Source organism: Camelus ferus, chromosome 6, assembly GCF_009834535.1.
Source record: "Camelus ferus isolate YT-003-E chromosome 6, BCGSAC_Cfer_1.0, whole genome shotgun sequence".
NCBI classification, from domain to species: Eukaryota; Metazoa; Chordata; class Mammalia; order Artiodactyla; family Camelidae; genus Camelus; species Camelus ferus.
In genome coordinates this window covers 49,574,418-49,597,763 of record NC_045701.1, presented here as the reverse complement: position 1 = coordinate 49,597,763, position 23,346 = coordinate 49,574,418, and the positions used below count along the sequence as shown (strand labels likewise).

Genomic DNA, 23,346 nt, shown 5'->3' with positions numbered 1-23,346 from the left:
TAATTCTCTTCTATGCAAGTCTAAAAGCCACCCTTAATCCTGAAATAAATACCTTTCCTGCTCAACCTGTTCCCCATGACTTTCTAATTCCGACTTGCAGAACCACTTTTTCTACTCCTTGTTCTTCAGCTAACCTTCTGCTTATTCAGTAAACTTTGTGACAAAATACAAAATAGGCATAGAAACAAAGGTGGAACTTTGCATATATGAACAGCTAAAGTTAATCTTTATTGCAGAGATAACTATGCTAAGGTTATCTAGAGAATTTTATCTCAGATGAAATGGGGCTGCTGGTCTCTTGCTGATATCAGAATAACTAGAGAGGGGAGAAAAAGAAAGAACTCGGGGAGAATTTTTTAACATTGCTGTGACCCTCTTGTAATCAAGAGTCTGGTAGCTCAGGAGTATCTGGGAGTAGCAAAGAAAGGAATGGAGAAAGGAAAGATGACGTAAGAGGAGGGAGAAAAAGATCTTTCAGTTGGGACTATTAATCACAGGTGGTCATTCGGTTGTAAAGCAAAATTTACCTTATACAAGTATAGATTAAGTACCACCTGTATCAAATGTACTGCAGGGCCTGGGATATAACAGAAGTATTTGATGATAAAATTACAAGGTATTCTTTAAGACCCAGAATTAGTGTTAATAGGTTTGTGATCTTATGGAAAAATCTCAAGGCTTTTCAAGGTTCTCACTTGTAAAATAAAGATTAGAGGCACTCTGAGATTCCTCTTTCTCCAACCATCCTGGAAAACTCACAAGGAAGACAGAATTTCAGCAGTTAATTTTAGCCTGAAATCTAATTTCGATCTAACTTTAATTGCTTCCTAGGAGCTCCCAAATGAAGGACAGCTTGTACATAGCATGTTTTTCACTAACTTGGGGGTATTATCTAACTCTCTTTTTAGACTTTGAGTAAGGAGGAACATTGTTTGAAGCGGAAAACTTGTGCCAGGTGCAGTTTTCTTGCTCTCTTAGTCTGAGGCTAGTAATTATAACAGATACCCCTCCACCTTTCTGAAAGCAAAACAAACAAAATAAGAACGTACCAAGACTCTGTTAAGGTGCCCTCGCTGAAATCAGAACTCCTTGTTAAGTGGGCTGTTTATTGCTTTGTTGTTAGCTTCTGAGATGTACCTCTTCCCTTCAGTGTTAGTACACTCTCCATGATGTTTTAGCCCGGTAGACTATTCCGAGTAATCAGCAAGATCTGTTGAGAATTTACTTTAGTTCAGATGTTACACATTATCTCAGTATATCCCAATAGCATTGAAAAGTGCTTAAAAAAGAGGGAAGGTGCAAAATAAATGAATGTTAAAGTGCTTTATGAGTCACTGACTGTCTTATTTTGGACAAATCGTTTTATACTAATTTTTACAACACTAGAAATGGAGTTCAATTTGTTTGTAACTCAAGACACAGGAGATGCTAACTTCATGTGCTTTTCCGTCCTTCGAATTTTAAACACTCTGCAGCAATCACTTATATGGTTATTAGCCTTAGGGACAATATGTATCAGAACTTAAATGCTAGGCAATGCTTCTACTGCAATTGATTCAGCTTTCTATTACTGCCATAAAGTGCTCATTTACCCATTCATTTTTTAAACTCCAAATTATCATTCTATTTCTCTATGTGGGTAGAAAAAGGATCACTAAATATTAAGTAGGAACAGATTTAATGGTCCAACATTTTTTATATCAGGAGCCCTAACACAAAAATATTAAATTATCCCATGAGTTTATCATAGTAATTGTTTTAGAATATTTCCTTCATTGTAAGCTCTAATAGGATATAAACTGTACTGTTACTGTATTGTTCATTGCTCTTTGGGCATAGTGACATTCTCACTACATATCTGAAGAATGTGAGTGAGCACTTCCCTTATATAATTTGTTAAATTTCCAATTTTCAATTAGCTAAGCACATCCTCTTACTACAAGCTTTACTTAAGTCACACAGCTATCTAAGAAGTATTGTTTTTGTAAAATTCTTGCAATGTATTAGATTTGTTTGAAGGAAATACATATACCATAAACATTGAATGACAAGATACAGTAGAACAAGATAGACCAATTCTTAGCAAAATGTACGTGAAATAAATTATATAATAATTAAATTTGGAAATATACAATATTATTAAATTTTTTCTTGAATGTCATTTGGTTAAATTTTGTATGGTGGTGTGGAGAAGCATAGCAAGGTTTCAGAGGTCAGCTCCGAATTGTGGTGTGATTTAGAAAAGAAGAGATGTGCAGGGATGGTTGTAACATGGGTCATGTTTCCTTCCCATTCTTTCATTCACCTCAGAGATGGTTGACGCCCTCACAGTGAGAGAAAACCATGGATTTTGAGTGGCTCTACAGGAAATCTGCTGTAGCAGAGACTGACATCAATAATTTCAACATTATGCTGTCATCTCTTAAGAAAACCATTGAACTGTGGATTTAAATTAGCATTTCACAGTTGAAGTACTGTTAAGTATGGACCTTGGCATGGATTACGATAGATTTATGATGTCGAGAGAACAGGGCATCTCTTCATAAGTCATTCAAATCTTTGGCACTTGAAAGGTTGATACCATTTCAGTAAGTGGAGTGGAGAATTTGATTTATGCTTTTTATAGTCCTCTAAATTTGGGATCTCTTTGAATCTTTATGAGCAATTTTGAACTGTAGTTAGATTGAGATCATATTAAATGTTTATATCCCATGAGTTACTATATGTACCAAAAATTTCAGTGACTTTTCTCATGCAGAAAAACTGGAAGAAAAATTTTACAGTGGGTGAATTTACAAGCCAACTTTTTTTTTTTTTTTCCATCTGATACTTACTCAATTCTGACTCGGTGGTGGAGGTCAAAGTCAGAAGATATTTTACACATTAATATTTTTATGTGTCCAAATATATTACTGAATTTAGAAGGAAAATAAAATATTAAAACAATTGATATGCCTGAGTTCACTGAGCAGTTTTCAGTAGCTCTCATGATGTCCCAGGAGCACATACCAGCTCTATGGCCCTTGGCAAGATCTTTACTGAGACAGAGTTTTATTACATGTGAGTTGTTGTGCTTATGTGTTCAAGATGGCCATAACAAATAGGGGTTTGCAGGCCTACAAGTGTTCACAATTAAAACAAAACAAAACAAAAACCTGTTTCTTTGAGTAGACCTGATTGTGTCTATGCTGATATGTGTCTATGCAGACTTACCATCATTCCTTTTTCACTCTCTTGACACCCCTCCTGCATACCCAGTACAACGAAGACAGACTTCCCACTTGAACTGGCTGCTCCAGGAGCTGCATTTATATTTCTAGTTTAAAAGTGTGCTTGTGTGTCTGTATTCTGTGATTATTTCCTACATCTTTCCTCTTTCTTTTCCATGTGTACAGTACCCAACAACTTAATAAGTTAGTGGAAACTTTTGTTCTAAGAAAATATATGTCATATTTAGGTACATTAGCGTTGAAGTGTTGAAACAATCAAAAAAGCCCCCCCCAAATAACCAACCAACCAAGCATCTTACATGTTAACTGTTTGCACATAAAATGTTTTAAATATTTAAATATTTATGAGATAATTTCTATATTATAAATGGTTATATTTTTTCTATAAACATAACTGATGTTCATTCTATGATACAGTCTTTCAAAATTCATCTTCTTTTCCACTAGTAGTGAGGTTTCCTTTGGACTGCAGTATAAGTTCTTTATTCATTCATCATTCATTGTAGTGAGCTTGGTGTACTGAGGACCTTCTTCCTTCTCTGTTATTACTCCAAAATCTGAAGATACACTACTGAATGAAATATAGTCCTTGCCTTTGTGGAGTTAATGTGTATAGGTGGGTTGGCACACACAGATCAAACCAATAAAAGTAAGAACAGTGTAGGTAACAATATTTGCCGTAAAGGAATTAAGATGACAATGGAATAGAAATGTCTGCTTTAGCTAAGCTAGTTAGGGAAGTCTGTACCAAGAAAATAACATTTGAGCTGAGATCCAAACTGTGGGAACAAAGCACTCACGTTCCAGACTAAGTAAATGGCAACTGCAGAGCCCCCCAGGCAGGAACATGTTGGAGGATGCTAGGACAGAAAGAAGGCATCTTTTATGGCAGGTAAAATGTGATGAGGTCAGAGAGGCAGGAGCCAGCTCATGTCAGGACTTACTGACAGCCGCAAAGAGGGCAGGTTTTATTGCAATCCCAAGGGGAAGTGATTGGAGGGCTTCCCGTTTGTCCTTGCTTCACTTGGTGACATCAGTCTTTTGTTCCACAAAGAAAAGAGGGAGGAGGAATAACTAAAGGAAGCATGATTATTTGAGGCTGTGCTGATTATGTCATATTTTTAAAAGAGACATTGCAATAAAAAATGAAAATAAATGACAATTGCACAGAACTCTCGAGCTAATATCAGAAAGGCTAAAGACCAAAAATAAGAGGAGGTTTATAAAATTGCTAACACAAAGGGCTTTTTAAGGGTCTTATTTAGAGCAACAAATTAAACAAGGACTACTCTGCCTCTTCTGTCTTTTCCTCCCTATACCTCCCTCCAGTATTTCATCGCCTCCCGCACTCTTGATGGGAAGGGGCTCCCTGAATTTCCTCTTCTCTGCTTTCACTACTTTCCTGAATGAGCTGACCCACTCTCTTGGGTCACCACTATGTTTATGTCAGGAAGTACCTGGTGGCCTTTAGATTGAGGCAAGACTTGTCAAGAGAGGTGTAGCAGGATTCAAGCGTGAGGATGAGTCGGACTACACTAGACTTGTGATCCCTGTTTCAGTTGTGTTGCTGTTCTCAGATTCTGTCTTGGAATGGAGTGAAGAGCAACCTAAGCAATAAACTTAGGGATCTTCAGCCGAAATTCAGTTTTCTTCAGCTACTGATGTCATCTTGGCAAGCAACACAATTTTTATATGAATTATTTCGGCAGTTCTGACAATGAAGGTAAGACCCATGTGAGTATTATCTAGAAAGGATCCTTTAGGTATAGAGAAAAACACTCAGAGAATAATGCATTGCCTTTATCACTAGGGAAAACTTGAAATCACTATTTAAAACCTTTCTTCTACTGTCTGATAATCTATGGCTAACATGTTATAACTACCTGAAAAGAACTTAAAGGGAGAGGTTTATCAGCTCTGTCTTACTTCGGACCAAACGTGGCTCTGTGAAATCCTGTCCCCTCCCCTTTTCGGAGCTGGCCTGTTTTGTACACTCTTTACATTTGGTGTTATAATGAGCTTATTTTCTCAACTTATTTTTGTGCAAATGATTTCTAAACTGAAGTTTCAGTTCTGCTTTCTTGCTAATTCTTCGCAATTTTTAAGTCATCATTAAATAAATGTTTTTCATAAACTGTATTCATAATTCCCCCTTTTGAATCATTTTTCTTATTCTGTGTTACCTCATTTGAAAGCAGTCCTGTCTCCACTGCCTCCTAGGCTAATATCGCAGCTAGATAATCTTTCCTTCTAATGGCAACTCTGCATTCTCTACGGTTTACCTTTCTGTCCCATCTTTTACATTCTTATTTATGATATTAAGTGATTTGATCTTGCCATCTATTCTTATTTCAATCCATTAAATGCACTACTTCCAACAAATGCATCTCATCCAATTGTAATGAAATGCTTTGGAAGAGCACACTGATAGCACCATGGTAAGTGTAAACAAATAAGTTAACTTGCTTCTTCTCTCTTCTTCCTTCACCTACTAAAGACCATAAAAACAGGAAAAACATCTAAACTCATCCTGGCTTTCAAGGACATAACATAAAGTGTGAATGTTAGAGGTCTAGACAGGCTGTGCTCCAGAAAATCATTCGGGGACCGTGATTCCGTTCTTCGCATGGCTCCGTATTTTAGAACTTTTTAAATTTTTTTACATGTGCTCTTGAACCCTATTCAAATGCAGAAACATTCAGCCCATGAGTGGGAAAGTGAGAGAAACAAGAAAATCAAGGGCAAGAGTTTTCATTTAAAGCAGAAAAAAGGGATTTGCATTAGTGTGTCATGACAAGAAGTTGGTCACAAGGCCACATCTAGTTGCAAGCAAGGGTGGGAAATATAGTTTCTAGGTGGACGGCCAAGGGAAAAATAGATTTTTGAGAGGACACTTAGCGATGTCCTTCATCAATTCTATTTTCTGTATATCTCTTTATTCTATATCTTATGCATCAGCCCCAGTTCTGTGCCTTTGCTTTTCCTGGTCGATCTAGTTGGATGTCTCTTCTGACGTCTAGACTCCATCTGCCCAAATGCTTCATGCTGAAATGCGATTTCCCCGTGGAGAGTATGTTGATCACTCCAGCTGAAAATTATCTACTGAACTCTCATAGTTTTTCGTTTGTACTCTCTTATCACTGCATTTTATTAGTTGTTTATGTGCATGCCTTATCTCTCCTACAAGCTACTTGTTCAAAGATAATAGTACCGTTGCCCTATTAATAATTTTCTCCCATTCCACTGAGAAGACTGTGCTTTGTTTATCATTTCTGCTCAGTATTCATTCAATGAGTACAAGAATATTGTGACTGTTTTTCAAACTTGGATTCAAAATAATGAAAAATAAGTAAACAAGACACATAATGGAAATATATAGGATAAATGAAGGCCTTGACCAGGATTAAGAATTATCCAATAGGTAGATGACTCTGGATTTTAATTCAAATTATATTCCTCCATTAATTTTGTACTAATGTTACAAAAGACTGCAATGCAAGTTGAAATTTGGAGTTTAATTGAAGATAAGGGCAGGATTAGTCTTCACTTAGCAAATAGTGGCAAAAATTCCTAGCAAAAATTCATAGGCAAAAATTGCTAGCACTTTTTTAATTTACTAGAATGGATTATAATAACCTAGATAATTCACTTATATATGAATTTATTTATTCATTCAACAGAGTGCCTAATGATGCAACAAGTGTTATTCTAGGTCTGCAAATAAAGCATAAACAAGACAGATGCTATCCTTACTCTCAACTTCAGATTATAACATGATATGATATATAATATGATATGATACAGCATGATGGAGGATGAAGAAGATGGTTTTATATATATATATATATATATATATATACACACACACACACACACATATATATCTTCCCATCTTTTGTTGTGAATATGATCAGAATCAATGAGCAGTAGCACTTTCCCAGCCTGTAATTCAGTACTCAAAAATGATTTCCATGTCCAAAGAGTAAATTTGGGACTACCTATTAAAAAAAGAATTTTCAAAATGAAAATGTGAAAAAATGAATCATTAGCCAGTTAAAACACCAAAGTGTTGCAAGACTTCCTTTAGATTTTTTTTTTTTGAGTAATTTGGTCCTTGGCCTTTCTTAACTTTTAACCTCAGATATATTCCATATTCATTCTATCGTTTACCATTAGATACTCTGTCACTCAGCTGTATGAAAGAGCATCATAAAGCTGCCAAGTACACTAAGTTTGATGAAGGCCTTAGGGTTACACATTGTATACATCATATTTTAGTGCTAGGCTCTCTAAAGGTTGGAAACCCTTATTTGGAAACAAAACCTAGAACTAAATATTCAGAAACTGGATACAGGCTCACCACATTCCAAAAGAGAGTCAAGGTAGGTGCGAAAAGGAAGACAGTAAATGGGGCATTAAATGTCAGGGCCGCTCAGCCATTTCCTAGAGAGTGGCAGCCAGAGGGGAACAAAATAAAGGTTTAAGGATCGAGGATAGATTTGAGAGAGTAGAGGATAGTGTAGTGGGAGAGTGATGACTGAATTAATTTTGCTAATCATGTTTTTACTAAGCTATGCAAATGCGGCTTTAAAAAAAAAAGTAGGGCGTATTTTTCCCTTCATTAGTTTTTTCCTGAAACTAATTTTAGACATGGAACCCTCCTGTCTACTATATTGATTATCCATAAGTTTTAGAACAGCTTTATATTTCATATATTAAGAAAAAGAGTAAACAGTCAACCTCTTCCCATTGTAGCCCATGCTATAACGTGGAGAAATGTCAGGTAGTCAACTGTCAGTTTGGAGGATGAATTTGAATCTCTATACCTTAAAATGGGCTTATGTTTTTGGTGTTTTTCCCCCAAAGCACCGGGAATGTTCTTAATAAAATAGCATCTATTTAGAAAAGAGTCTTTGATATTTAATGTTTTATACTGGATTTATAAAAATTTATATTTTTTGCATGGTATTTATAAAAAACGTCTTCAGAAAGTGAGTTGTTAGAGTGAGCTTATCAATACTAGAATAAGTATGGATATAAATACAAATCATCATCATAAAACTAACGAATGGCAATTCTCTGGCTAGATTCTTTGGTTTTATACTTTGGTTCTATGCAGAAGTCCAAAAGTAGTTCTGGAAGGCAGCCTTAATTTCAGCTGTGTGTTCATATTCAACCTCAAATGTTGATTTTATATTTTTATTTTTCTTCTAAAAAATCTTTCTTATGGACCTTTTCAGTCACACCAAGTAGAGCAATATAATATGATTAACCCTACATATCTATAACTGAGCTTCAATAATTATGAATAATTTTCTAATCTTATTTCATTCCTTCTTTCAGCATACATACATTTTTGATGGGTAATTTTAGTGAAAACCTCACACATCATGCCATTGCATGTGCACGTATTTCGTATTTCACAATGTATATCCAACTAATTCAGAAATTTAAGTGTGTATTAATTTACTAGGGCTGCTGTAACAAAGAACCCTAGATGGGGTGACTTAGCAGAAACTTGTTGTCTCCCAGTTCTGGAGGCTGGAAGTCTGAAATCCCTTGTGGCTTGGAGATGCCCATCTTCTCCCTGTGTCTCTTTACATCACATTCTATGTGTGTCAGTCTCAGTGTCCAAATTTTCCCCTTTCTGACAATCAGTCATATTGAATTAGGGCCCCCACTAGTGCCCTCATTTTAACTTGATTACCTCTGTAAGGACCTTCTCCAAGTAAGGGCAAATCCTGAGCTGTTGGAGATTAGGACTCTAACATACCATTTTGGGGAACACAATTCAATCATAATAAGCAGTCATTTATACTGACAAAATCCTTATAGTATCTAATACCCAGTTCCTAGTCACGTTTCCCATCATTAACTCTAAAATATCTTTGTGTAGCTGACTTGCTCAAATCAGGAGCCAAACAATGTCCACACATTACACTTATTTGTGGTGTCCTTTTTTATTTTGTAAGGGACCCTATCTGTCCTCTTTGTTGTAAATGTCGTTGATTTATCAAGAAAGTGATTCATTTGTCCTGCAGAATGCTATTCATTTTCAGACTTGATTGACTCATTTCTCATGGTGTCATGTAACTTATTCTGCTATCACCTGTTACATATTACCTGGTAGTTATATCCAGAGGATCAGTCACATTCAAGTTCTGATTTTTTGATATTGGGCACATCATAAAGCCACTTGTAGGGAGTTTCAGGAGTTATGACTTTTATTTCTCCATTATAAATTCCCCATCAATATTTAATTTAGTAAAATTTACTGATGATCATTACCTAGATCTATTATTTTATTAGGATTACAAAATAGCAATTTTCTGATTCTAAGTACGCCTTTAGTATTTTTAGCTGGTATCCTTAATAAAGATGAACTCTCCCTCATCATGCAGGAAAACATGATAAATACTAGATATTATTTACTGACTTTCAATATAATAATTTGGTTCCAGTAAACTTGAGTTATACTGAGTTGGGTTTAGTAACTTTTATTAGAATTATTTGAATATATGGATTTTAAAATATTTGATATGTTTTGGTCAATTGTAGTCTTGATTCCTTTTGCTGCTGCAAATATCCTCTCTTTGACCAATTGCATCACTCTTTCTTGGCTCTGGCAACTTCTGTCCTTCTCAGCACATGTCCCAGGCCCATCTTTTATGTATCCTTCCCTTACCCAGAAGTCAGTTGTTTCTCCAAGAAGGTCTGGTTCCTTCAATGGGAATTAGAATTTGGATAACACAAACTTGGTGCCAGATGTCGAGTTTTGATTTTTGATGAAGTCTTATTTCCTATTTTCTGGCTCAGATATCTAAATCTGTCTATTTTCTCAGCTACTAGTTCTGATCTTCTCTTTTAGTCCTAATTTTCTTATCTCAGCAATAGGGAAGACTCCTAGTTACAATTGTAATAGTCTCACTCTCTCTCTCTCTTTCTCTCTCTCTACACACACACACACACACACACACACACACACACACGTACATTTGTATGTTATGTATACAAAATAATTTCAGTTAAGAAGGAATTTCTGTCACTGGTTTAGGCCTTTAAATCATCCTGCAGTCACAGGATTAATTTAACTTTTGTAAAAACTTTTAGCATAACCAAGGTGTTGTCAGTAGGGAAATATGAGGAAATTTGTGCAACACAGTTTTGCCCTAAATTCAAAATGGTATAAGCTTCAGATTTATGTGTGGGGGTTTTACATGTTTTCATGTATGTTTTCTCATGTTCTTTTGTGGACATCTGTAAATGATTTTTCAGTGGAAGCAGAGTTGCAGATAAAAACAAACAAACCAACCTTAATCACTTTTAGCGTTGGTATATTTTCCAGCGATGTATACCACTAACTTTCACACTTTCTTTCTTCTTCAAGTTAAATATAGGCACATATCTCCCAGTGGTTATCTGGGCAAAGATAAATGCCAGGACACAAAATTAGAGAATGCATAGTTTAAGACTAAATTAGATCTGATTGAAAAAGAAAATCTATTTGTAAATTCTCAAGCATGGAATTTGTGGTGCCCATAAACTGTCTTTCTCAGAAGGCAGAGCTTGGCTGTCCTGATTTAGTAAGTACAACAACTCATCAAAAGATAAGTGTGGGTTCTGCTCCTGTTGTGCCTTTTATTCCTCTCATTATCTTTGGACGAGCCAATCTAAGCTCATCTCTGCTGCTGGAAGCTACAGGGGTATAGGCTGATAGTGGTAGTAGAACCACACTGTTCATATTCCAGCAGTGCACTTTGAAATAGATTAATTGCCTCCTTCCAATTTGTAAAATACTCTCTTGTTCTAGAAGAATAGGAGATAATAGAATTTTATATATATATATATAATTTTATATATGTATATAAAATTATATATATATATATGGCTCTAAGTAGAAGGGCATTCATCTGATTGAATGGTTATCATTCTGCATAAACAGGAGATGTCAAGACTGTATTTATATATTTTTCAATGATTTTTCCAACAGTAAGAAATAGGAAAGATCTGTATAAAAAGACAAAGCTCCCCTTGATACCTCCAATACACTAGGATTTGCTGTGGACCTAAGATATCTCAATCTAGCAAAGACCAATCTGTGGGCAAAGAGCCAGGTACATTTTATGCAACTTTGTTCCATTACATTATGGACCAGCTCCAGCTGGAATGATTAGGAAGAAATATGCCTAAATAATGAACACACACCTTTGGTTTTAAAAATGGACTAGGATTTGCCATGCTGGAGAAATATGAGCAATTGGTACATGACACAATGAAAAGAAATCCTACAGAAAAGGAAAAGTGCCAAATGGTTGAGTATTAAAATCCTGGATGACAAACCCCCTGCTACATGATTCGTAAACTGTGGTTTCATAAGCTGTGAATGGTGATGTCATGACAAGATTAAGAAAACTTTCTTCTTTTCTTTCAAGTTTTCAGGCCAAAATATGTAATGAAACACAGGATGTTTATATGCTGAAAACTATGCTGAAATCCTTCCTGTTGTGACTACATTTTTCCATCCTTCAACTCAAATCTTGACATGTTTGTTTCTTGATATTTTTATTTTGCCAAGCATCGAGTGCATTTATTTCATATGCTTTGCTACTGGGAAATACTAATTCCAATGCATTTAATAGTTATTTAAATAATGCCTTCCCCCCCACCCCTGATTTAAGAGTGGTATCTTAAACAGACCCTTTGTGGGCAAATTCCTGAAGGGAAGTTTTCTTATGTTTCCTTTGTGAAGTCCTGTTTCTCTTGTACCTGCTGTGGTGGGAAAGGCATTGTGAGCACACGTGATAACTAACACCAGAATATAAGAATGTGGATTCCTTCATAATAGAACCAGTGTGACTTTGGGCATCAAGGTCTTCTGCATCTGTGTTGTTTCAGTAACAGCTTCCTGATAAAAAGAATTTGTTTGCCCTTTGCTCAGCATTTTATTGTAGGAATAGTAGCTCAGTTAACAAGTTAGCAGCACATATAATTAGAGTTGATAAGAGGTGGTAACTGCTTCAGAATACTCCATGGAAGTGAAGAGAATTATATGTAGCAAAGAAAGGTACATGCAGGAGATGCTGGTGTCTGGATACTGATTTTTTAAAAGGTCAGAGATTTACAATTACAGTTAACCCTTGAACAACTTCAGGGGTTAATCCAAATATAACTTATAGTCAGACCTCCGTATCCGTGGTTCCTGTGCATCCTTGCATTCAACCAGCCATGAACCACATGGAACTGCAGTATTTGCTATTGAAAAATACTCATGTGTTCCCATCAAAACAGTGTAGGAGGGTTCCTTTTTCTCTAGACCCTCTCCAGCATTTATTATTTGTAGACTTTTTTAATGATGGCCATTCTCACTGGTGTGAGGTGATATCTTATGGTAGTTTAGATTTGCATTTCTCTAATAATTAGTGATATTGAGCATCTTTTCATGTGCCTGTTGGCCATCTGTATGTCTTCTTTGGAGAAATGTCTATTCAGGTCTTCTGCCTGTTTTTTGATTGGGTTGTTTGTTTGTTTGTTTGATACTGAGCTGTATGAGCTGTTTGTATATTTTGGAAATTAACCCCATATTTACAAACCAGAAATAGACTCACAGACATAGAAAACAAACTATGGTTACCAAAAGGGAAAGTGGGGAGGATTAATTAGGAGTTTGGGATTAACATATAAACACTACTATATAAAAAATAGATGAACAATAAGGACCTACTGTATAGCACAAGAAACTATATTAAATATCTTGTAGTAACCTATAATCAAAAGGAATCTGAAAAAGAATATATATGTATTTGTATAACTGAATCACTTTGCTGTACACCTGAAACTACCACAGCATTGTCAACTCAACTGTACTTCAATAAAATAAAATACCCACATGTAAGTGGACCTGGGCAGTTCAAACCTGCCTTGTTTGAGGGTCAGCTACTTTATCAGGTTTCTTGGTCAATAGTCCTGTTTTTACCTGCTCCTTCTGCTGTTTGCTTTCTGTCTCCCAAGTGAAGCTTGCTGAATAATTACTTAAATTTTGGAAAGAGCACCCACAAAAAAATTATAACTTCTTTTTAATTAAAGTAATATTTATCAGAATGGTTAAATACAGAATGAGTTACTGTGAATTACATTGTATTTTTCTTTTCATTTACACAAACACCAGACGTACTTATCAACAGTTGTGATTTATCTTCAGTTTCAGTACTCTCTGACCCTGTAACTTTTTTTAGCTTTCCCAAATTTGCATACATCAGAAATGGTTGGTATCAGATACTTCTCAATAATTGCAATTCGAAGAGAATGTTCTGATAAAGTAGTTATAAAAGGAAAAATATCCTAACAACATTAGTAATTTTACACTAATTTCTTTATTTTTAAATTTCGATTTTAATATCTTGTTGTTTTAAATGGAACATACTCTATTCATAGAATATAAAGTCAGTTTTAAACCTGCTGTTAAACTGAAGCACAGGTAGATTTGATGAATTATCGAAATCCCTCACCAAGTCAACAAATGATACCAAATGTCTTAATGAACTGAATCTCTGAATTGAAAGACTTAATGTTGAAAATCTCAAGATAAGTCAAATCTTGTCCTTATTGAACAACTTTTAGGGTTGTTAAATTTATGAAACAAAAATGACCTGTGAAAAAGATGATGCAAACTTCAAGCCTTTCATGCTACGGAGATTAATAAAATCAAAGACAATATGTCCTTGTATTTAATTTCTAACTAGATTAGCAAATCAGTCTTCCTTTTAAAATTCCTTAGATAAATTTTGTCTCCATTTTTCCAAAACTAAAAGTTAAAATTTTGTAAAAAAGTAAGTTAAGTTCTAAGGATATTGCTTGTTCTATCTGTGATACTAAAAATTCCTCTTGGGCATCCATTCATTCATTCATTTGGTTAAAAATTTTTTGGCACAGTTGTAAAAAAATATGACAAACAAATTGTGAGTACATTTAGTAAATAAACACAAAAAAGTATCCCAATTAATAAATATACTAAGTATATGAAGAGACAATTTACCAAAAAATACAAATATCAAATAAATTTTGAAAAAAATACCATCTCAATAATTTTCAAAGAGATTAAGATTAAAATCAGAATGAAATAAATTTTCAACGACCAAATTAACAAATATTTGAAAAATGAAGTAACCCAATGATTATGCAAGAACAATGAAGTGGACACTTACACTGACTGAGATGGCAAATTTATCTAACTCTCTTTGAAAAGCATTTAGACGTGGAATCTAAAATGATGATAATTTCTGTGTCCTTCTAATCAATGATCACCATCCTTCTTCTCACATATACTGTAACAGTACTCAAATAGTAACTCAACTACATTAGACATTTAATCATCACAAATGTCATTCCAGGATAGTAGGAACAGTAGTTCTGTTCCATTTTGGAGATTGAAAAATGAGGCTATGAGGAGTAAATAAAATTTCTCAAAACTGTAAAGATGGTAAAGAGGGGACTCATGACTTGAAAATAGAATCGTCTGACTCCAAACCTGGTTGATTTGATTTACCAGGCAATTATCTGTAGAGGATTTAAAGACGAAGTCAAAATGGCATGGCAGTATTGCTAAGTGTCTTTCTAAAGGCTTTGTTATGGATCCTCTGAGGGAATGTAGCTTTGGCCATCAGCTACAGTTTCAAAACAATAGGCTGGTCACCAAACAATGGTCATTATGGAATGAGTTTCAGGAAAAACTAAGTTTATGCAACACTAACTGGTTACACAGATTTATATACAATTTAATTTTATGTGATTGGAATCTCTCTTTCTTTTGAATGGCTTCTTGGTGCCTTCTTTCCAGAGCCTTGCAGATTATATTTCAAAAATTTAAATCATAAATTCCCCTGGATTTATCATGTGTGTTGATAATAACAAAAGAGCCAATAATTTAAGTATTACTAGTAATTATCTATGGGATAGGAAAATACTCCAAAGTGGAACTTCAAACATATTTGAATTCCTTTTTGAGATATAATATTAAACAAATAGGTATTTAAAATCTACTTTAGATGCTTTTAATATATCAGCATTCCAAACACATTTTAATGTAAAAAAATTGTACATGTCTATTAAAATCTTTTCAGGATGGAGAAATAATTGGATGTCATAAGTACTCTATATTTGGCTTCCCATTAGAAGTCTTACCTGAAAATATTGAGATAATTATATTAAATATTTCATAGGTAGTTTAAAATATAGATTTAACAAATGTTAGTAAGTCACATTCGTGAGCACTATCTCTGTATTACCTTGATTCTAGTGATAAAATATTATTAGAAGAGGTATAGCTTTTTCAAAAACACATAAAGCGTGTAAAAAACAAAAGGTAAATGTCTGCAGTTTTGGAGAACATGGGAAAGTGAAACACAGTTTCTCTAGATTCATATAAAGTAAGTATCCAAGTTTTTGGTCTGATTCTTGTACGAAGCAGCTGACTCACCTTGAATTACGAACAAAAAGACTATATGTACTGAATAAAGTCTAGAATCATGAAGATAATAATTTTATTATTGCTAATATAATTCAGTAGGGTCTTGGATGGGGTTTAGGACTTTTTTCTAAAAGTTTCCTGTATGTTTTTGATCATTTTATTTATAGACAAAATTATATTCAATGTTTATTAAAAATAAACTCAGATAACATGATCTGAAATTGATCATATTTTAACTTAACAACAGGAATGAAAAAAATCAGTTATAAGCCAGCCTTTATTGAAATGAATGAATGAGCCCAGCCAGACATAAATGATCTTTCCTTTCATTAAAGTACCAAAACAGTTCTCTGAATCTCTTTTGCCATTTTTCCATTTCTATCCTGAATCATAATTTTGGGCATATATATTGTGACCATTCTTATTGTAAGCTCATTTGAGAGCATGATCTCTGTCTTATTATGTTTATATTGTCCGAAGAACCAAGCCTGAACCCACAGGTTAAGGGGTTAGTCTTAGAAGACTGACCCCTACGTCAGACGCCAGTTGCAAGTGAGTTGTTACCTTTACTTCTGACCTATAAATCAGACAGTCTCACAGTCTCCTCCTTGGATTCAATTCATTTGCTAGATCGGCTCACAGAACTCATAGAAACATTTTCTTTCTGTTACCAGTTTATTATAAAAGGGTATATAAGTCAGGAACAACAAGATGGAAGAGATGCGTAGGGCAAGGTACGTGGGATGGGGTTCAGAGTTTCAGTACTCCCCTGTTTGTGCCATTCTCTCTGAATCTCTGTATGTTCGCCAACCTGGAAGCTCTCCAAACCGCATCCTTTTGGGGTTTTATGGAGGCTTCATTACATAAGCATTATTAATTAAATCATTGAACATTGGTGATTGATTCAATCTCCAGCCCCCGTCTCCTCCCTGGAAATCAGGGACTCAGTCCCTTCTGTCATGGTTTGTTCCCCTGACAACTAACACGCATCCTTAAATGCTTTATCCTAAAGTTACCTTGTTGATATAAACCCAGTTATGGTGGAATATGAAATGGTGGATAGCATTTCATCTTTATGGCTCTGAAGCTATATCAAGAACCAGACACCAAATATTCTAACAAAAGATGTTCTGATTTTTCTTATTGTTCTGGAAATTTCAAGGGTTTTGGAAGCTGTGAGCCAGGAACCGTGGATAAAGACCAAATATGTGTATTTCTTGTAAATGAAAATACTACAGAGGTAGAGATTTTATAAAAAATTTTTAAAATAGATGAATGAATGAAGAAATGATCTCTACCTTCTGATTGTCTCTGTAGTACTAGCTTTGAGACCAGAAACCATACCAAATTTGATTGGAATCTTGGATTCATTACAATCAAATCAATATTTATTAATATATTAATACTGAGAAATTAAAGATTAAATAAAAGAAATAAGTGTGCAATTACTCAGATTCACTTGGGGGTTCTTTCATCATGAGGAAACATTGGAAGGAAAGAGGATTTGTATTTGTGGTTCCCGTTTCAAAAAGGACAGATGTTCTCAGATGGTCACAGATTGTGGGGGACTCTGTAGACAAACATACTTGCTGGTCTAACTCAGCCTCTAAACAATGCCATTGCCATAGATAGAAGAACAATTTATGTTTTTATTGAATGGAAAATGGATATTACCAGGAACGTTTGAAAATACTACCATAGTTCTCTGGTCAAACATGGTAACTTTTTGTTAAGGAATTTCTTAAAGAGAGACTATTGTCTACTTTGAAAATCAATAATAGTTTTAATATCTTTCTCTTTAAATCAGACTTGTTAATAGCACAACTATGGTATACACATAAAACAGTAATTGTCCAACAGATACTTATTATCCTAGTGGTATTCTTGGAGAGAAAATAGGTCACCATTGACCATGGCTGTACATCCAGGTGAAAAATTCAACACAAAAAAAACCCAAACCCAAAACAGCTACACCTTCTGAGCCTCCATTTTAATCTCCGTGTTTGTTGTCATTAGGGCTGCTTATTTAGGCTGATCTGCAAGTCCTGTGTTTAAGCAGAGATTCTGGGAGCTGAAGTGCTCGCCTCTCCTTCCTGTCAGCATCCTTAATCTTCATGATTGATATACTGGTGCCCTTTCCCACTTGGCTTCACGTAGGGGACTGCTCCTCTTTCCCTTTCTTCCCAGCGAGAAAAAGGAATCTTTCTTACTGTGAAATCTGCACAACTCACAAGACTTTCAAGGGAGCTCTGGGGAGCAGCTGGTGAATTGGTGTTTGGTGGTAATGGGGCCGACTGTGCCTTGCTCAGTAAACTCCATGTGGCCTTCGGTTCTGACTCTTGGAGTTATTGCACATCTCTTTAGAATGCAGGCTAGTGAGTGAATTTTATCTTCAGCTGTGGACCTTAGTCATAATTCTCAGATGACAAAAAGAATTTCACTGAATACCCTTCTATAATTATTTCCTAAAAATCCACTTTAGACAGTGATTACATTTGTTTATTTAGTTTTCCATGTGTCTATACATCTACCTACTGTCAGAATACCTAGGGCCAATCTCCTAGTTCTTTAACAGGCAGGTAAAATACAGGGGATGAAGAGTTTCTGAAACAAAAGGACTTCTAACAGGATTCTTGTCACAGATCCTGTGAAAGGTTCTGCTTCTCTAATGCATATATGCAGCTTATCTCTGGAAGAGGTACCTGCACACATCCTAATCATCTGATTCCTGTAAGAAGGGGGAATGTTCTTTTCACAAGAGCAGTGAATCAGAGGACCCTTGGAGGGGATTCTCCAGAGTCCACCATAACGTGATCATTTTGCTTATTACATCTAATCTAATATTATTCGTTATCACTTAGTTAATATTTTTAGATTTTCAGAGTTTTCTCCTTTGTAAATTATTCCATATTCCCTTTTGCTTAAAATTCTACAGCTTAATGCTGCCAGTGTTGCTTCTAATATGGCTTTTTAGCATCTCTTTTTTACTTCCCACAAATATATAGAAGATTGTGAAAGTGAGATTCAGCCAATATTGAGGTCATGTGATCTGCGAAGAGGAGACAGACTACACCATCTGATTTGGTTTCGAAATGAATCTTCATTTAGTTCTCAAAAATGTATTATGTGAAGCTGTCCATCACTGATTATTGAAGAACAGCTTATTTTCTTGAAATGTATACAGAATAAGATTATTTTTCACAGCTTTTTCATTTCTTTAGCTGCCAGTAGTATTTGCTTTAAGTGAAATGTTTTCAAATTACCAAAGATGATCCCTCTATATATGCATGCTATTGTTAGGATAGTCAGTAGAGTTCAACTTTTCTGCAGGTAGGAAAGTGATTTTGTTTCAATAACAACAAATACAGAAAACTAAAATTCAGAAACATTTCATATGCGCTAACACCAAGAGCTGCAATTTGTATACAGTTTATGAGCAAAAGGGCTCACTGGTGCCATTGTTGTCAGCATGTTTGGGGAATAGATTTTATCTTGATATGGACAATACCATCTCTCATTAAAGTAGACATCACTGTCAACATTTTCATTTTTCAAACTGAAAGTAAGTGCACACAGTCGTTCTTTGTTAGACTCCCTTTAGGAAACAACCTACCACAAAAGGGTGTAAGAGTGTGAAAACTGCTAAGTAATTTCCGACCTTGAAGGTTGCATAGTTTTCAGGAAGCAACCCACTAAGTTGTAAAGGAATGCTGATGATTAGCTTGAGTTATGTAAGAAAGAAAAGCCTACCTCGTTAAGAAAAAAAGAGCTGAGGACATATTGAAACTTGGTAAGATGTGGAGACTGACAAGTGCTACCCCGCTATTTCACGGAGCATTTGTATGAGTTTGGCAGCGTGGCGTTTGCTGCCTCAGTTTTCCCTTTCTAAGGCGGAGACTGTAGCTGTGCTGAACATTTACAGAATTGTTACTGCATTAATGACATTAAAAAAACTTGAAAATTTAAAAATTATCCTAAGCAAATGTTACATATGTAAAACACCGTTTGAATTATCAGTATTGTTTGACTCTCTTGTTCTGATGGTTTAGGTGTTTCATGGACTACTGTGACCTTCACCAAATAGAGGGGGGCAGAGAGTTAAAATGCTAACCAAAAACATTGTAGCATTTAGGGAATGTCTATTCCTGTCAACAATTAGTTAGCTGTCAGTTCTTTGGGTAAGATGTTCAAGGATGAAGCAAAAACTAAGAAAAAGGCTTGTTCAATTTAGTAGATAGGTAAATCCCTAAAGACATACCAAGAAAAAGTTAACATGAATTCAATATAAAAACATAATCTAATGAATTCCATCTATAAATTTGGAAAGAAAAACATTTAAAATGCGGTTTAGTTTTCTAAATGCCTGTTCTTTTTAAGGTTGTAGTCCTAAATTTTTTAATGTCACGGAAGCGCTAGTTTCTCTTTAACCATTTATATTGATAAATCCCATCAGTCCTCAAAATCATTATAGCATAACAAGGAACTTAAGTGGCCCACATCGCTAGATATAATTTTGGCTAAACCTACATCAGAATAAATACTAGGAACCAAAATTTCCTAATTATATTGTTTGGTCACTTAATAGATCATAACTGTGTCCTCTGCTTTATGAGGGACACTTATCAGAGAACAGAAAATGCTGTCATCATTTGTCCGTTTCAGCTGATTGAGATGTGTGTTTCTCACAGCACATTTTTTTCTTAATTTTTTCCTAGTCAACCTGTGTTGTGCAGAAGTGGATTCCTTATTATCCTTTATTCATTATGTACTTTCACTACTGTTCCATGAGTTTACTTATTTATTGCTTACTAACCTTATTTACTTGTAAATCTCTAGTAAGTACTGACTAGCCATACTTAAAATGAAAACTGGGACCTTGACCATGACCTCCCTTTAATTATGTGCTTCTCCCTCATCCCATTCCTTCCCTACCTTTATTTTTCTCTTGCTCTCTTTCACATAGTTTTCATTTATTAACATATATGCCTAAAAAGTCTATTTATGTTCATTGCTTTAACCTTATAGAAGGAGTAGCATGATTTTTCATGATGCATTGTTAAGTCTTTAAATCCATCACAAAGCACACATGTAAAGTCATAGAAACTGTGGAGGCAGCATATTAAGAGCATCGTGATTTCCTTGAATTTGATCCGTGAACAAAATGCACAGGCCAGTTGCTTCATTGGGAGAGGGGATCCATTATTGCTCTTGCTTTGCAAAAGTTGGGTCTGAAAAGAGATTTTCTTACTGATGTTTTGCAATGTAAGAGTTCTATTCCTTCTCTGGCCTAAGTACCCTCTGTCTAGGTTTGAAATCTCACATCAATCAATACATACATCTGATTGACAAGACAGCTCATAGGGTGACTGGATTCTCTAAAATATGCATTTCTGCTTAGAATGCACAAGGATCCAACCAGGGTGGGGAATGAGTGGCCTGGAGCAGGAAGACAGCCCAGAGAGCCCCCAGGGCTCCATAGAATTAAATAATTCCTGCAAGGTGATAGAGGCAGCCTGCATTGAGACATTCTTAAGTCACCAATAATTTTACTTTCCTACTGCAGCAAAGCTTCATGGATAAGAAAATCCTTGTTTGATATATGAAATTAGGCAATAATTTAAAATCTAATTCATTTTTCAAAATATCCTTCAAATTAGACTTTTATAATGGACATTTTTGAGGTATTGCCAAAACTAAATGACAGAAGAAATCTTGGAAATGCTAGGAGAAAAGGTTAATCATCCATCAATCTAGATTTATGAAATAACAAGAGAAGGGTACATTTTCTATTTATGGTACAGCTTCTAAATTTAGAAATAAGCTAGCAAACATATTTAAAAAGTGACATTAAGCAATATTAAGCTCAAACAATTATCTGATATTCTTTATTCTGTGAAGAGGGCATTTAGATGACATAATAATGGAGTCAAAGTGCTAGGAACATTTAAATATGAATAACCATGAATATTTAACTAAGAGAGTTGTAATAAAATGTTTTATTTTTTTTTACTGTGAGCCTTCTCCATACTACACTCTTTCACTTACCCTATTTCCTTCAACCCATACTACTCTGTGTATTACATTTTGTAAATTTTGCTTCATAGATAAGGAAATTAAGGCTCAGAAATATTTAGTAACCTGCGCAAGGTGTAAGTTTTGATAAGGACTGCTTATATTCCGTGTCATGGAAAAACGCTAAATCTCCTTAGAGTCAGATCTAGATGGTCTAGCCTTGTATCTGATGGAATGTGACCTACTGTATCTCTTTGATATCACGCACAGTAATGTTGCTGAGCATCTATCAGAGAGATTTGAATAATGCAGTGTTGCACTATGTCCTTCGTTCTGAGCAGGGTCTGCGATACTGTTTGCTTTCTCAAGGTTTGGCCTAGGAAGAGATGACAGAGATGAAATTAGCCATCATTCAAACAGCAGTTCTTTTTCATAGCATATTGTAAATGCAGAGATTTTTGTTTTTCATGTAGTGAATTGATGATGAATATGTAAATCTTCTCAAATACATTTACATATAAACGTGATAAAGGGGGAAAAAAAAACTTCAGTGCTAATTTGGCATCCACACGTCAAATCTGAAGAGCTGTCGTGGACTGCAGAAATCTCCATGAATTTAACACCAAGCAGGAGAACAAAGTTAACAGATAGCACTGCATCTATTGGCAATTTGAAGAAAGCTTTGTTATCAAACACTCCCTAAAATGAACAAACATCTCTGCAAGTTTTGGATGAATCCATCTTAAAGCATTAATTTATGGATCATGTTTTATAAATTAACCAGTTGCTATCAAAAGCTACTCTATTGGGTGAACTTAAATGTTGTACCTTATTTTGCAACCATATAAAGTAACCCTGTATAATTGTATGGAATTGTATAAGCTGTATAATATGAAAACTGAAAACCAATATTCATTGTGTTTTTGAAAATAATTTTTTGGAAATATATATTTATTTGTAATCCCATAATTACTGTATCATAATTATGAGAAGTTTCATCTGAAACTTTTGTTAAAAACAATAGTTCACTCGCCAACTGATTGCCAAAGGGGGAGGAGGGAGGGATAAATTAGGAGTTTGGGATTGACAGATACCCATTACTATGTATAAAGAGGATAAACAATGAGGACCTACTGTATAGCACAGAGAGCTATACTCAGTTTCTTGTAGTGGACTATAATGGAGAAAAATCTGAAAAAAAAAATATCTGTATATGTACAACTGAATTGCTTTGCTGTGCACCTGAAACTAACATTGTAAATCGACTAGACTTCAATAACAAATAAAATTTAAAAAAAGCAATAGCTAACTCAAAAACTATTGAAAAGTTGTAGATCTATGTAGCCATATACTCTTCATTTTGAGGTTTTTCCCACTCATTTATCCTTAAATATATTTTATTAAAGCAGTTAGACAAAATGTATATATGTATGTATTTATGTATGCATGTATTTTTGAAAGTTTGTGAACATTTTATTAAAAATCAATCAGTTATGTTATTCTAATAGTTAATTTTATGTATCCGCCCACTGTCTTTGGTAGGTTATTTTTTACCATTCACATAATTATAATCACGTAACACCCAATTCTATATTTGGCATGTTTTGCATAGCACTGTTTCATAAATGAAATTACTATGTT

The 23,346-nt window shown here is 34.8% G+C and overlaps 1 protein-coding gene and 1 long non-coding RNA gene across 2 annotated transcripts in view; both read left to right on the top strand.

Annotated features, from left to right (window-relative positions):
- Positions 1-23,346, top strand: part of MDGA2 (MAM domain containing glycosylphosphatidylinositol anchor 2) — a 690,959-nt gene that overhangs the window by 131,029 nt on the left and 536,584 nt on the right. The gene's annotated exons all lie outside the window — the stretch shown is intronic.
- On the top strand, positions 1,438-12,572 carry LOC116664262. The gene is made up of 3 exons (XR_004320683.1): positions 1,438-1,448; positions 9,373-9,377; positions 11,813-12,572. It is a non-coding gene; the product is annotated as an uncharacterized LOC116664262 (long non-coding RNA).